This window comes from Physeter macrocephalus, chromosome 9 (assembly GCF_002837175.3).
Source record: "Physeter macrocephalus isolate SW-GA chromosome 9, ASM283717v5, whole genome shotgun sequence".
NCBI lineage: Eukaryota > Metazoa > Chordata > Mammalia > Artiodactyla > Physeteridae > Physeter > Physeter macrocephalus.
In genome coordinates, this window is record NC_041222.1 from 55,841,375 (window position 1) to 55,858,899 (window position 17,525).

Below are 17,525 nucleotides of genomic sequence, written 5' to 3' on the forward strand. Positions count from 1 at the left end.
ACATGACAAACCCACAGCAAACATCATTCTCAATGGTGAAAAACTGAAAGCATTTCCTCTAAGATCAGGAACAAGACAAGGATGTCCACTCTTGCTACCATTATTTGACATAGTTTTGGAAGTCCTAGCCATGGCAATCAGAGAAGAAAAAGAAATAAAAGGAACACAAATTGGAAAAGAAGTAAAACTGTCACTGTTTGTAGATGACATGATACTATACATAGAGAATCCCAAAGATGCCACCACAAAACTACTAGAGCTAATCAATGAATTTGGTAAAGTTGCAGGATACAAAATTAATGCACAGAAGTCTCTTGCATTCCTATACGCTAACAACGAAGATCAGAAAGAGAAATTAAGGAAACAATCCCATTCACCATTGCAATAAAAGAATAAAGTACCTAGGAATAAACCTACCTAAGGAGGTAAAGGACCTGTACTCAGAAAACTGTAAGACACTGATGAAAGAAATCAAAGATGACACAAACAGATGGAGAGATATACCATGTTCTTGGATTGGAAGAATCAATATTGTGAAAATGACTCTACTCCCCAAAGCAATCTACCAATTCAATGCAATCTCTATCAAATTACCAGTGGCATTTTTTACAGAACTGGAACAAAAAACCTTAAAAACTGTATGTAGACAGAAAAGACCCCACATAGCCAAAGCAGTCTTGAGGGAAAAAAACGGAGCTGGAGGAATCAGAGTATACTACAAAGCTACAGTAATCAAGACAATATGATACAGGCACAAAAACAGAAATATAGATCAATGGAACAGGATAGAAAGCCCAGAGATAGTCCCATACACCTATTGTCAACTAATCTATGACAAAGGAGGCAAGGATATACAATGGAGAAACAGAATGGGAGAAAATATTTGCAAATGAATCAACGGACAAAGGATTAATCTGCAAAATACATAAACAGCTCATGCAGCTCAATAGTAAAAAAAAAAAACAAACAATAAACAACCCAATCAAAAAAATGGGCAGAAGACCTAAATAGACATCTATCCAAGGAAGACATACCAATGGCCAACAAAAACATGAAAAGCTGTTCAACATCACTACTTATTAGAGAAGTGCAAATCAAAACTACAATGAGGTATCACCTCACACTGTTTAGAATGGGCATATCAGAAAATCTACAAACAACAAATGCTGGAGAGGGTATGGCGAAAAGGGAACCCTCCTGCACTGTCGGTGGGAATGTAAATTGTTACAGCCACTATGGAGAACAGTATGGACGTTCCTTAAAAAACTAAAACTAGAATTACCATATGACCCAGCAATCCCACTACTGGGGAAATATACCCAGAGAAAACCACAATTCAAAAAGACACATGTACCCCAAAGTTCATTGCAGCACTATTTACAATAGCCAGGTCATGGAAGCAACCTAAATGCCCATCGACAGATGAATGGATAAAGAAGGTGTGGCACATATGTACAATGGAATATTACTCAGCCATAAAAAAGAATGAAATGGGTCATTTGTAGAGACGTGGATGGATCTAGAGACTGTCATACAGAGTGAAGTAAGTCAGAAAGAGAAAAACAAATATCGTATATTAATGCATATATGTGGAATCTAGAAAATTGGTACAGGTGAACTGGTTTGCAAGGCAGAAATAGTGACACAGATGTAGAGAACAAACGGATGGACACCAAGTGGGGAATGTGGCAGGGGGATGGTGGTGCTGGGATGTACTGGGAGATTGGGATGGACATATATACACTAATATGTATAAAACAGATAACTAATAAGAACTTCTGTTTAAAAAATAAATATAATAGAATTTAAAAACAAAAAGAAAAGAAGGCTCAAAATATTAACCCGGCCAGCCATAGTCACTGAGTTAATATACTCACTTATGTATTCATTTATTCAACAGCTATTAAGTACCTGTATTCAGCCAGTTGTAATTAATGGAAGATGAAGAACTCTATGTCTGGTGCTGAAGAAATGTACATTTATGCAAGGACAGAATTATAACCCCTGGGCAGCATGAAGTTTTGAGGAAATCAGGCAGACCTGAAGTAAAGGGAGGTTTGGGGGAGCAGAATGTTTTTATGAGAGGGAAGTAATAGAACTAAAATGAAGGAACCACTAAAGACAGTTTTACATAACGAATGGCTGTTGTTTAGGGTTGGCCTTTAGAGATTCAAGTAATCTCCTTGGAAGTTTTTATTCAGCAAAAACTGCATGACACTATATGCAGGGCATGGTGTGACGAATACAGTCTTAGACTATGTGAGGTATAACCCCTGATTTTCTGAAGCTTACAGTCACCCTGCTGGTAAAGACACAAAGGCATTTATGAAATAACGGTAAATTACATGAGTGGTAAAAGGACAAGTGGGCAAATAGGGTTCTTATTAAATATCATAGATTTTTGGAAGCAGGGTTATTTACACTGAGATCCAAAGGATGAGGTAAAGAAGATAGAATTCTCTTTATAGAACAATTTTCGTAGAGATTATTTCCCTTAAGACATTTTTTTCATCTCTAAGGGCTGATTTCCTTAATGAATTAGTGTGCCAATTGCATCGCCTAAGGTCTTTTAAACTGCAAGAGACAGAATAAACCCGAGCAAATATACCCCTTATTCTCCTAAGAAGAAGCTGAGGGATAGGAAATCCCACAAAGCTGTCAAGGATCTAAGATTTTTCATGCTTCTCAAGCTTCCTCAGCAGGCTGGCCTTTCTCCTCAGGTCTGTACAGTCCTAAGATGACTGCTTGTACTCCAGGATTCATGCTTGTCTTCCAAAGGCAGGAAGGAAATGGGAAGGAGAGTTTGCTTAACTTTCATCTCTCTTTTTATTAGAAAAAAAAAATCACTTCCAGAAGCACCTCATTCTCTACCCTGCCCCTAAGAATATTCCCCCTTCTATGGAAGGCTATGACCAGGGCTTTTATAGGCTACGCGATGCAATTAAAAACAGAACCTGGAGGTATGTAACTGTGATGCAGAAGGGAATTGCGTTATAATGTAGTAGGTGGACCCTCTATAACCAACATGGTCTTTCTCCCAGTCTAATCAAAGGAAGGACTTGAGACTTCAGTTTTTTGACTCCTCAGAACTGGGGCGTTTCTCATTCTATGTGGGTTCCACTGAGCACTGAATTTAGAGAAGCTCCAGGAAGCTACATGCACACTTTCTTGCATACTTATCTAATGTATGTCTAATGTATGCTTGTTTCCTAGTTTGGTCATAAATCAAAGTGAAAGAAACCTTGAGCCCAGTCCAAATCATTCTTCACAGTCACCTTTTAACCTAGACCATTCCTCTGTGGTCTGACCCAGCCTTATTACCCAGAAATCATATGGCTACCCCTACCTGCAAAGAAGTTTGAGAAAATGAGTATCTGGCATTTTCAAACTCTATGTTTGTATGGAATGAGGGGGAAGAAATTGACAGGCAACCAACAGTGTCTTGGACCCCATACAGAGTTTCAGAAACCAATTAAGAAACATTATTTCTTCAAAGGGAGAGACCAGCATAATGATATGATGGAAAAAGTCTTAATGTTTCTCAAGAAAGTGATTTAAGATGAGAGTTCCTTTACTTCTATAAGTGTAAATTCTATATGCTACTTAGTGTTTCTCAGGTGAATTCTAGATAGTCCAAGTTCTTTCTACTGTTTGCCAAGCCTACCATAGATAACTCCGGCTTGGAGAAATTTTTATCGCTCTTTTATATCAAGGACAATGGAATTCTCAGCTTAAGACAACTGACACTGAGGCTAATTTCCAAATATCAGCTGAAGAATTACAGTGCTGTGGCAGAAGCTATGCAGAATAGTTTGCATTCCGTGTGGTAAGTGTTGCAATTGTCCACAGAGCATCTGTGTATGATTCTGGGATTATTGGATGCTCAGTATTTTTTTAAAAAATTAATTTATTTTAGTTATTTATTTTTGGCTGCGTTGGGTCCTATTGCTGTGAGCGGGCTCTCTCCAGCTGCAGTGAGCGGGCCTCCCACCGCAGTGGCCCCTCCCGCCACGGAGCACGGGTCCCAGGCGCGTGGGCTTCAGTAGTTGTGGCACGCAGGCTCAGTAGTTGTGGCTCATGGGCTCTACAGCACCGGCTCAGTAGCTGTGGTGCACAGGCTTAGTTGCTCCGCGGCATGTGAGATCTTCCCGGACCAGGGCTCGAACCCGTGTCCCCTGCATTGGCAGGTGGATTCCCAACCACCGCAGCACCAGGGAAGCCCGGATGCTCAGTATTAATGAAGCTAAATCATGGGTGCATTCACAATTATGGGTCAGCTCCAGCATCAGAGAGTAAGGAATGGGGATGGTCCTATATGCAGTACTGTATTAGTAAGCATGTCTTAGCTCCTTTTCTAGATCATTCCTTGAGGAGAGGAATGCTGTTAGTTTTATTGCTGTATCTCTCACAGGGCTTGGATTCAAATCCTGACTCCATTACTCAGGACTAGTGTGACCTTGGACAAGTTACTTGATCTCACTTTCTTCATTGACCTAGGAATATACTAACAACTGCCTAGAGGGTTGTGTGTATCTGTGTGTGTGTGGGGGGGGAATACAATGTGGAAATTTGTGTAAAGAATTTAGTGCGGTATCACTGAAAGTGTCCAATAAATATTATTTATTATTAAGTACCAAATATATTTCTTGATTAGAAATTAAGGCTTACTTTTCACATTAGCTAGCTGTGTGTTTTTGGCTAAGATGATCAACTTTCTGGGCCTCATTTTCCACTTCTGTTAAAGGTGGGAGTTGTGCTAGAATCTGTAAGCTCACTTGCAGCTTCAAAGATCAGTGATATCCCTGGGCATACTTCAGTGGTTTGTGAAAAGAAAGAAAAAAAGAAAGCCCTAAACCCACCAAAGAAGAAACATGCTATACTTAGGCAATGTGGAAACTTCCCCATGTAGTTTCATAACCAAATCTGTCCATTAGTCATTCTGTTACCAAGGACGAAGACAAAATGTTGATGGTAATGGGTAGAATGTGCATTAAGTGGTAGGACCCTTTAAAGAAAGAGAACGTTTTCTCCCTCCTGTCACGTGAGAAAAAGGATCCTTCCATGGCATTTTGTAAATGAATTCTTGGCTACTGCTGGGTAGTAAGTTCCCAAGTTTAAGGTTTACCATTTATTGGCATCCAACAGAGAAACAGAGTACCTTTATTTGGAAATACATTTGAAAAGGATTCCAGAGAGCCCAGGCAGCATTAATTGTACTCTAGTTTGAGAGATTTTCACCTTTTCTGTGCTCTGTAACTAGCTGGCATGCTTCCAACTGTAATTTAGACTTACCATGAACTGTAGGGTTTTTTTAATGTGTGCAGTGATTTTTTAAAAATCCAATAACTTCTTTTATTTGTTGTTCTAAATTTTAAATTTGCATTTGCTTTTCTTATTTTCCAGCACTCTCTAGCCTCTATAAGTTTATTCTCAAAAAAAGTACAGTTTATCAGTGGTTTTTAATGATCTTTTAAAACTTTGGCTATTTGGTGAATTTGGGTTCACTTGTGAAACCTTTACTAATCCCATTATAAGCTCCCATCAATAATGTCTCCTACCTCAAGACTGCTTTATTTAAATTACAATAGGAAATGCCTCTGAGCCTTCAAACATCCCAATTTATGCTCTTTTAATCAAACAACTGCAAGCTACAGTGACTCTCCTAGTGAACTCATTAAGGGAACCAGATTTCATTTGGGCAGGACTTATATTTTTTAGAAGATTAAAAATGTAGAAGGATTCTATGCACAATCTCATTTTATAGATGCCTGTGTGTTATGACCACATAGTCTGTGCTGTAATCAACCAGATATCAGCACAAACATTATTTGCAGAAACAAGTGAATAGACAGATGCACTTTGACCTAGAGAATCAGACACAGGTTCAAATTCTTACTTTGTTAATATGGACTCATAATAGTGATGATGAATGTTAGGTAACATTTCTTTTTTAAAATCTGGGAATGGACTCTACCCTGGAAAAATGGAAGGAGAAATGTATGAGTTTATAGAACACAATAAAGATAAAGGCTATGTTTTGGTGGGCATGGGGGATATCAGTATTTACCACATATATAGCCAATTAGAACAGGAGACTGACTCAAGGACATTTTAAAAAATTTATTTTTTATTGAGGGAACTTTGGTTTATAACATTATATACATTTCATATGTACAACGTAGTATTTCTACTTTTCTACTTCAAAAGTAGAAATATCATGTTGTACATGTGAAACATATAATACACTGCATATACTATATACATATACTAGACCATGCTTACCACCAAAAATTTAGCTTCCATCTGTCACCTTATAGTTGCCCCCCTTTACCCATTTCACTTTCCTCCACGCCTTCCCCTCTGGTAACTGCTACTCTGTTCTCTGTATCTAAGTTTTTTTTTTTCTTTGGTTTGCTTTGGTTTGTTCATTTATTTTGTTTTGCTTTGTTTGTTTTTTATATTCCACGTATGAGTGAAATCATACAGTATTTGCCTTTCTCTATCTGACATACTTCACTTAGCATGATACCTTCAAGGTCTATCCAAATTGCTGCAAATGGCAAGATTTCACCATTTTATGGCTGTGTATTATTGCACTGTGTGTGTGTGTGTATCACGTTTCTTTATCCATTCATCACTTGATGGGCACTTACCTTGTTTCCATGCTTTGCCTATTGTAAATAATGCTGAGATGAACATAAGGGTGCATATATCATTTCAAAGTAGAGTTTTCATATTCTTTGGATAAATACCTAGAAGTGGGATAGCTGGATCACATGGTAGTTCTAGTCTTAATTTTTTTTTGGAATTTCCATACTGTTTTCCACAGTGGCTATACCAATTTACATTCCCACCAACAATGTATGAGGGTTCTCTTTTCTCCACATCCTTGCCAACACTTGTTATTTCTCGCTTTTTTGATAACAGCCATTCGAACAGGCGTGAGGTGATATCTCATTATGATTTTGATTTGCAAATTCCTGATGATTAGTGATGTTGAATGCCTATTCATATCCCTCTTGGCCATTTGTATGTTTTCTTTGGAAAAATGTCTGTTCAGATCCTCTGCCCATTTTTTAATCGATTTGTTTGTTTTTTTGATGTTGAGTTGTATGAGCTCTTTTTATATTTTGGAAATTAAACCCTTATCAGATTTTTGTTTGCAAATATTTTCTCCCATTCAGCAGGCAGCTTTTTTGTTTCATTTTGTTTGTAGTTTCCTTTGCTGTGCAAAAGCTCTTTCATCTGATACAGTCTCATTTATTCATTTTTGCTTTTGTTTCCCTTGCCTGAGGAGATGTATGCAGAAAGAAACTGTCAAGACTGATTTCAAAGAGCAAAATGCCTATGTTTTCCTCTAGGAGTTTTATAGTTTCAGGTCTTACACTCAAGTCTTTAATACATTTGAGTTGATTTTTGTGTACGGGATGAGATAGTGGTCTAGTTTCATTTTTGTTGTTGTTGTTGTTGTTGCATGTGGCTGTCCAGTTTTCCCAACACCATCTGTTCTTTTCCATTTTATGTTCTTGGTTCTTTTGTTGTAAATTAATTGTCCATATGTGTATGGGCTTATTTCTCGGCTTTCAGTTCTGTTCCATTATGTGTCTGTTTTTCTGCCAATACCACGCTGTTTTGATTACTATAGCTTTGTAATATAGTTTGAAATCAGGGCAGGTGATACCTCTAGCTTAAGAATGGGTTTTAAAGTATGCTTTCTGTCTTAGTCAAGATTGGCTTGGGAACTGGGAAGTCTGCAACTGAAGTAAGAGACTTCAGAGCCTACAATACGTGCCACTGAAATGCTCTGGCTCACTGGTGTGGTGGAAGCCAGTAGTGGGTGGTGGTGAGGCTTGTGTGTAAAGAGAAATAATCTCTTCCCTTCTCATGAGTCTTCAAGAGGTGGCCACACTTCATTTCTATACCAAGTTTCTTAAAGAATTTTCCATTGCCTTTCCCTTAAATTTTATGGATTATCTTTTCACCGTTAAATCTTTGATTTATTAGAAATTTACAGTTGGTGTAAAGTGTCCTGTATGGGTCCAACTTATGTTTTCAAGTAACTACCCAGTTGTCTAATACCATTTACTGAATAATATATAATTTTTCAACTGGACTGATATGCTTTCCCTTTATATTCGAAATTGCTTTATGTAATTAAATTTATTTCTGGGTTCTCTACTGTATGTCCTTGCCCTGTCTGATGACTCATGCATCAGTATCACACTGTTTTAATCACTGGAATTTAAATTAAAAAAATCCAGGACTTCCCTGGTGGCGCAGCAGTTAAGAATCCGCCTGCCATTGCAGGGGACATGGGTTCGAGCCCTGGTCTGGGAAGATCTCACATGCTGCAGAGCAACTAAGCCCGTGTGTCACAACTACTGAGTCTGCGCTCTAAAGCCTGTGAGCCACAACTACTGAGCCCATGTGCCACAACTACTGAAGCCTGTGTGCCCAGAGCCTGTGCTCTGCAATAAGAGAAGCCACTGCAATGAGAAGCCTGTGCACTGCGATGAAGAGCAGCCCCCGCTCGCCACAACTAGAGAAAGCTCTCGGGCAGCAACGAAGACCCAACGCCACCAAAAATAAACAAATAAATAAATAAATAAAAATCTGATATCCCTTGTCCCTAGATCATGCCTGAATCCCATACTCTTAAAAGACAAATTCTTTACCATTTTTCATATTTTTCCCTAGGGTCAGTCAGATGATGATTCTGATTCATTGTCATCATCTCTTTCCCCCCATAAGCATTTACCTAGAACATATTTACTTAAAAATTGGGAATTTCCACAGTGTGCTTTACCAAATGACAGATATCACAAGAGGCAGCTCTGTTGTAGAAAAAAGAAAGAATTCTAGCATATGAGAGAAATATTTCCAGAAATACCAGCTCTGGTTTCAGAAAGTTCCCTCCATCAGAAGTGCCACATCATTCTTTAGCACCGACTTCAGGAAGACAAACAACTTCCATGCTTTAGAATATATTAATAATAAAGTTTGAATACGAAATATTTGAAGCTTCTTCTTAAAGCAAACTATTCTGCCACTATGGTATGTAAAATAGTTTTCTCTCAGTCATATTTCCTATATAAGTCTGCTCATGGTAAGATAAGTATATCTGCAAAGCAGTGGATGCAAAGTATTTTTTCTATTCCTTCTAATTTTAACACAATGGTTATACTTTTTAAAGAGGTTATTTTTAAATAAAAGAAACCTTAATGAAAAATTTAAAATATCAGGGGAGCTTACTATTTAAATCAAGACTTTGGTAAATCCCTTTGTTAAATGAACTACCACTGTTTAATATTTAATAAATCTAGATTTTTATTTTTCTAAAGGCCAGATATAGTTATAAGTTCATAGCTATAGCAAATGCTATTTTCTGTCTCTTGGAGACTTTTTTGGCACTTCTAGAAAGAAGGGAAACAATGGATCCAGTAACGATGCAAGAGAGATCAAAGCAATTCCTTCTGTAAGTAGTAGCAATTCATGCAAATCTCTAAACACCAAAGACTCTCTTCAGCTAAAGAAAAGTCCACCAGAGAGATCATTGTGAAAAAGGAATCCTAGAAAGCAGTATCATTTTCTAAATTTTATAAGTAGATTCTGCTTAAGGACAACGGAACTTGGTGTAGGAGAAGGGAAGTAAGGAAAGTGGAACTCAGATTTATTGAGCACTAGCCATGGTACGTCACATGCCTGCTAGCAAGACCTCTGCGTGTGCTCCTCTAAGGTGTGGTTGCAAATAGTGGGCTCCTGAGCTAAGCTGCCTAGGATTTGATATCACTCTTGGCTACTTACTAGCCACCTGGCTTTGGTGCAGGTAATTTGAGCTTTCTTTGTTAACACTTCCATCAACATGAAGAGTAAAATCAGATTACCGAGTTAATTACTATTATGCATTTAAAACAGTGTCTGGAATAGAATGCTATTTTAATATTATTATTATTTCTACTTTACTGTCAAGGAAACAGAAGCTCAGAGGTAAAGGCACTTACCGTAATTCATATGCTTATTAAGTGGTGGAGCTTTGTTGCTAGTCCTGGTCTGTCTGAAGCCCTGGTTAATGATTTCCTCTAGATCCTTGCTGCTCAAAGTGTGGTCCCTGGATCAACAGCATCAGCATCACTTGGGAGCTTGTTAGAAATGCAGAATCCTTGGTCTGCTCCAGACTCCCAGAAGCAGCATCTGCAGGTGAACAAGATCCCAGGTGATTTCTATGCACATTAAAGTTGAGACGTGCGACAGAACACACCACTGCCCAATCAAAGCTCTGCTAAGAGGAAGGCCAGCAGCGATTCATTTGCATACAATCTGTTGCTTTACAGACCTCAACTGTCCCAGAGTGGGATAGGTCTTCAACATCTTAGGCTTTATTTTCTTTACTGCAAGTGTACTGCCTAGAGGCTAACTCTCAGGACAGGCTGTTAATTTGTCTCTAGTATGAACTGTCTCTACTATTCTCCCTCTCTCTGTCTCTGTCTCTCTGTCTCTCATTTTTTATTCCTCAATTTATACCTTGAAGGATATACTTAGGGTTGCTCAAGGCTAGTTGTGCTCTATGGTTGTGAGCAAAATTCCAGTGAAACATGCCTTGATAAAGGTAGGAGTTTATGAAAATAGGATAGATTACGTAATTGGACAAAACTGGGTGCAAATGCTAATCCTTTAACTTAAATTTTGTCTCTAAATATTTTATTTAATCTCTCTAAAACTTTGTTTCCTTGTCTTTAAAAATGGTGGTATTAATGGATATTGCTCAGTGTTGACAGGAGCAAATAAAATCAAGGTCTGAGAAAGCACAGTGCATAATAGGTGCTCAACAAATTTAAAGTAAACTAACCCAGGACATTTCCTGTCAAAGTTAAGGAAACTTGCACGGAAGACACATTACATTTAAACGGGTGGGAGACAATGGCTGCCCAGGAAAAGCAGTGAGTTCAAATTGTATCTAAAGGAGTATCTTCTATATTTAAAGACTAAGGCAACTGTTTTTATGTGGAACAAGCCCCAGGAGGGCTCTCTGTTTCTTAGAGAGAATCATCAGCTTCAGCTTACTCTGTACAAACATTATTTAGGAGGACACCATTTGTGAATTGCGAGAAATCTTGTCCCTTTAATCACATCATTAAAAAAATAAGTTGCTCCAATCTTAAGAGGAATTTTTATTTCTTATCAGAGCTAATTCTTTACACGGGAACAAAGTACTAATTTTATTATTAAAAAATTGAAGGTAGTGAGCAGAAATTTGCCTTCCGTTATTATGTAGAGAGGAAGCAACTTCCATAAAGGAATGTGCATGCACATGGCAGAAAGGCCAAGCACAGCACTGCTGAGCCTTTCTTGGTTCCGGTCCTCAGGACCACGGTGTGTAAGGAACAGGAGAAATGCCAGGCAAGCACGGAGCTGTTCTGCCCTATGAGGCACCCACTGAGTTAAGGACAGAGACTCTACATACACGTGAAATCCTCAGGCTCCAAAGCCCAGTTAAGTCCCTGAAATGTTACAGAAATGGTAGAATCATGCATATAAAAGATCATATATATTTTCGAATAAAAATAGTTTAAAAGTAATTTGAAAAGAAAACGATTACATTGCACACAACTTTATTCTCTTCTTTTCCCATGGTCACAAACTCCTTAAACATTAAACGTAAAAGCAACCTAAACACTTTTGCCTCACAGTTGGGCTGAGGTTATTTCAGAGTTTTGTGTGGTTTGGCACACTTGAAGTTGGGTTTCATTGTGATTTATTTTTATGTGCACATCACATAGGTACACAGTTTCTGCACATTTTCCCTTGATTCCACTTCCTTTTTTTAAGAGAGAAGAAAAATTTTTAATGAGAAGAAAAAAGAAATAGTAAAGAATCCTGCACAGATTGGGGGCAACTTTTTAATTTCCTGCTCACATAGGTTTATGGAGACTTGGTAGACTATGTAAATGTAAGAGGATTTGTTTTTTTTCTCCTGCACTGAAGTATGCAGATATGAAGATGCCTGGGCATGAACAGCACCTCTATAATGTCTATAAAATGCAGAAGAATTTTTTTCTGGTATACCCGTGAGGGATGATTTCCCTAGAACTTCCTTCCCTTCAAAAACCACATGTGTCACTGCAAGTTGAGAAGAGGTATCTAGTCAAGGATGCTGCTGCTGACTGCTTCCTTTCTCACCCTGCTGGATGGGGCTTATCCATCCCCAGTCATGCCAGACGTATCGAAGAAGGTCCTCAGATACTTGCATTGCATCTGCAGTGCATTCAGATAAACTCAATTTGCTTCCTTTACCACCGCTTGTTAACTTTCCTATTTCCATGACCTGTTTTTTTTTTTTTTTTTTTTTTTTTGTGTGTGTGTGTGTGTGTGTGTGTGTGTGGCTTTTTACCGTTGTCAATCTAACCCTCGAATACTAGAATATTGGGAAGAACTCTTGTGTTTAACCTCAGTAACCCTCTGGAACATGGTTTCCAGTATTTGTCCTCCATCTCCCTGTCCCCCGTAGTACACTATATTTGTCCCACTTTGGCTTAATGAACTAAAATGGGGCTGGTGAGCAATCCCACTACTGGGCATATACCCTGAGAAAACCATAATTCAAAAAGATACATGTACCGCAGTGTTCACTGCAGCACTATTACAATAGCCAGGACATGGAAGCAACCCAAATGTCCATCGACAGATGAATGGATAAAGAAGATGTGGCACATATATACAGTGGAATATAGGGCAAGAATAAAGACGCAGACGTAGAGAATGGACTTGAGAACACAGTGAGGGGAGGGGAGGCTGGGATGAAGTGAGAGAGTAGCACTGACGTATATACACTATCAAATATAAAACGGATAGCTCGTGGGAAGCTGCCGCATAGCACAGGGAGAGCAGCTCGGTGCTTTGTGACCACCTAGAGGGGTGGGATAGGGAGGGTGGGAGGGAGGCTCAAGAGGGAGGGGATATGGGGATATATGTATACACATAGCTGATTCACTTAGTTATACAGCAGAAACTAACACAACAGTGTAAAGCAATTATACTCCAATGAAGATGCTAAAAAATTTTTAAAAAAAGACATAGTGAAACTTGAGAAATGAAAATAAATGGGGCTGGTGGGCAAAGGGGAGATGTGAAGCATTCACTTGCCTTGGCAGAATAAAACTATCATGCTGTCTCAGAATATGAGAACCTAGAGGTCATGGATCATTCTGAAATTTCAGCAATTTCTCAGTCTTCAGGCCTCCCATTGCAATACCTTTATCAGCAATTTTATTTAAATGAGAATTAGAATTATATTTTGAACCTTTCTCTGTGCAAAACTGGCAGGGAGCATTCAAACATCTATCTTGCAAGCTGTGACTATTTTCTTTGCTCTGGAATTTGTCCTGGCAGGTGGGAAGACAGTGGGTAGTGAAGATGTCTTGAATTTCCGGAGTACAGAATTAGGGATCTATTCCATTGGGTAATTCCAAAGCATCCAGAGTGATGTAGGAGCACCATTATACCTCCTAAAGTTATCAAGTTCCCTGATTTTCCCCGTAACGTAATATGTGGTTTTCTTTTGAATGCTTCTGAGATGAAGTGGCTACATTTTATCATGGAAACTACCATATTTTATCAATTCTAAGCCGTTCATATTTTCACATTTTAACTTCTCTGAAATTGAAATGCGTCTTGCAATTGATGGTGCATCATAGTTTGATTGCCAGTCTTTTTTTCTTCTTAGTGGCACATAAGAGTAATGTTCCCTATTACAATCAAAGTCATCTTAGACTTAATGAGTTACATTATACCTCTTTAAGTGCACCTTCAAAGATCTCCTACCTTTCAAATCTAGACTTGCAATAGGAATCACAATCCTGGCCATCTCTGTATTCTATTCTCCAAAGCAAGAACATTTGAAAGTACACTTTAAAATAAAACAAATTAACAAACACTACAAAATGTTTAGAAAATATTTACTGTTTCAATTTATTGTCATTTACTATAAGCTGTTGTTCTGAGAGCTCTTATCCTTTTAAACTCAAGTGTCCATAACAAATGAGGCCTTCATTTGCAAATGGTGAGCCATGGTAATCAAATAACTACTGCTGTATCATTAATCTCTACTTCCAACAAAAGAATATCCTGAATTGGATTGATGCATTCGATCTGATCAACTACTGCAATAGTGAAAGTGTCTACAATTCTGAATTAACTGTGTCATGACTGATTTAGTTATACTTAGAGTCATGATATCATTAAACCTTAAAGTCATTGTTCCAAAGATAGCTTATACATTAGATTATCTTCAAATACGCACGAAGAGCTTAGTACAGCTCTCTAGCGATTTGCTAGGCTCTCTAGATATTTAATCTTTGTTCAGATTTGTGCTTGGTTTTGAATAAAGTTAGGAGAGAAGGGTATGAGACTGGAGGCATTTATTGAGTGAAACCACCCTGAATCTTTCATGGCTACTGACCAAGCAGTAATGGAAAACCTGAACCAAGAAATAAAAATCTCATCAACACAGTAAAATCTGTTCTTCTCTCTCTATATATAAACCTTATGTGTTGGCTTTGGCAGCAGTTTGAACTTTGTCATTCCAATAAAGTTCCTGAAATTCACTAGATATCACTTCTTTTTATGGGAAAACATCTGCAAGTGTATTTATCTGGTTATAAACAAAAATATGCTTTACTTTTTCAAATGACATTGCAGAAGTATTTATTTGTTATTTGCAATATACATCATTAGCCCATTACAAAACCCTGTGAGCACATGCACATTATGAAAACATCATTCATAAGTTTAAAAACGTACTAACTAGAGAGGCATATAGAGTTCTCCGTACCTTAGAACATTTCCATTGTACTGTTGAAAGAATTTTACTTGGTTGAACAGCAAACTGCTCTTAAACGTTCTTTTGGGAAATTTAGTTAAAACTTTCCACTCTTAAACTTGATCCAGACCACAGTTTAAATCTTTGAAAACACACACACACACACACACACACACACACACACACTACTGTATTTTATGTACTTAAGATGAAAAATTTTTTTCCACATTTTTAACATTATTGAAATTTGATGCACCTTTTTTTTTTTTTTTTTTCGTGGTATGCGGGCCTCCCTCTGCCGTGGCCTCTCCCGTGGCGGAGCACAGGCTCCGGACGCGCAGACTCAGCGGCCATGGCTCACGGGCCCAGCCTCTCCGCGGCATATGGGATCCTCCCAGACCAGGGCGCGAACCCGGTTCCCCTGCATCGGCAGGCGGACGCGCAACCACTGCGCCACCAGGGAAGCCTGATGCATCTTATTAGTCAATGGCAAGACATAGTTGGGTTGGAGTGTTTTCTTTTCTTTATGGTAAAAAAGATGATGTGAAATTTTACAACCAATGCTCTCATAGATAAGATAGAGGTTGAGGAGGATGATGAGGATAATGGGAATATAATAACCACTATTTACTGTTTACACTGTCTTAGGTGCTGCTTGAATACCTTCCATACCTTATTCAATGTTCACAAATACACCAAAAAAGCAGATAATTGTTAGATAATTTCCATAGGTGAGGAAACTTAATGCCTGGAGAATTTGCATATAACTTGCCCTGCCACTCATTGTAAATGTTGAGGTTAGGGTTTGGATTCAGGTATGCTGATGCAAAAGCTTGATCTTTTAAGAGGGGCACAATGGACCAGCTTAAAAAACAACTCATTCACGTCCACTTTTGTCCAAAAGCCTGCATTTGGAAAGTATCATAATTTCTGCATGGCACTCTCACAATGATAATTAAGTTAGATTAACGATGGCATCATTAGGTGGTAAAACTCATCTTTCTGTATCTTTCTGTAAAATTTCAGCCTATTCAGGCAGAAAAGCTTGTCTTCTTTCAATTTATGTTTTCTGTAGACCTTCTTTGGGTCAGGCACAGAGCTGAGTAAATACTGGAGGCATATAATGAGGAAAGGGATTCAGTTTAAATAAAACTAAGGAGCAAACTCTGGGTCAAAATTAAGGATCAGCAGTTCTGGGTTCTACTGCAGTGATCTGCTGTCACTGTCTTGCTGTGAAATATGACATATGAGTCCTTCCCTGTGACTAGGCTTTTGCATAATAAACTCTATTACATTTCACAATTGTGATCATAAAATGAGATTAAATAAGATAGTTTACAAAGCACAAACAGCAATAGATATATTTGGCACTATTCATTTCTAATGGACTTATTATAGGCATAATCATTGACTAGAGATCTTTCCATGCAGACATTGAGCTTCACAATAGAAGGTATATGTGGGGAAAGCAGAATTCTGCTCTAATCGCAAATGAAACATTTCATAGCTCTGTATAGCCATTTCATTATCATCATTAAATTAATATTGCCTCTACATATAGGCAAAAATCTTCAGTTCTCTGTCTTGGTCTCTCTAGATCTGTCTCTAGCCTGTTGGATAATATATTACCTTTGGTCCTAGAGGCAAACAGATTGATTTGAGTCCCAGCTTCACCACTTAATTGTGCCACCATGAGCCTGTTGCATAACCTCTCTGAGTCTCAATTTTCTTATTTTAAAATGGGAATAGCATCTTCCATTCAAGATTTTTTTAAAGGACTGAACGGCATAAAGTACTTAGAAGAGGGCCCAACACATAGTAAAGATTTAATAAATATTGACTATTATTGTCCTAATAGGTTGCAACCATCCACCACTATTTTAATTCTACTGTAAATTCCACATGGACTCAGCAATTCTGATACGAAAACTGTGAAAATGCTATTCTAGGCACCATGGATGATATAGAAATAATTAAATACTGTCCATATTCTTGAAGAAATCACATGTAGTTTAATTTCTGCCAAATCAACTATTTTGCTCATTTAGTTCATCCAATTTGATGTATTACAGAAAGCAATGAACTAGCATTTTATTTTTTTAAATGTATAGGCTGTCATTACATAATGTATACAACAAACTTGGTCTAAGTAATTGTTCTGGATGAACCCTAGACATTATCCCTTTCTCTAGATGAGTCATCATGTTTATATCAGCAATTTATCTCTGCAACACTGGTTGAATGCTCAATTTCATTTCTTCTATTCTTACATGAAGGCAGCTATTTCTGAGCCTTTAGGAATCGTCTTTGTTTTAACTACCTGTCATTGCCTTCCAGATGGCTTTCCCAGACTAAATTCCCACGTCTGCTATATTGTTGCCCATCTTGGACATCTGTCCAAATTTTTCCTGAAGATTTATCCCAAGCACCCTAAGCTGACTTCTTTTTATTCTTGTACCCACACCATCTTCATCTTTGGAGGCCAGTTAACATCAAAGACTTTGGAACCAGACCCCCTGAATTCAAATCGTAACCAGTTGTTTGAACTCAGGTGAGTTACTTCTTTTTGCTTCAGTTTCCTAATCTATAAAACAGAGGTCTTAACCCTAGTACCTACCGTTAGGACAATTAAATGAGTTAATATGTTTAAAGTGCTTAGAATAGTGCTTGACACATAGTAAATGCTATATAAATATTTACCATTATTATT

The 17,525-nt window shown here is 38.0% G+C and overlaps 1 long non-coding RNA gene across 3 annotated transcripts in view; it reads right to left on the reverse strand.

Moving 5' to 3' along the window:
• Positions 1 to 17,525, reverse strand: part of LOC114486931 (uncharacterized) — a 187,818-nt gene that overhangs the window by 60,994 nt on the left and 109,299 nt on the right. For all 3 annotated transcript variants that reach the window (XR_008618250.1, XR_008618249.1, XR_003681373.2), the window contains exon 3: positions 10,002 to 10,191. This is a non-coding gene — a long non-coding RNA (uncharacterized lncRNA). The remainder of the gene's footprint in view (positions 1 to 10,001; positions 10,192 to 17,525) is intronic.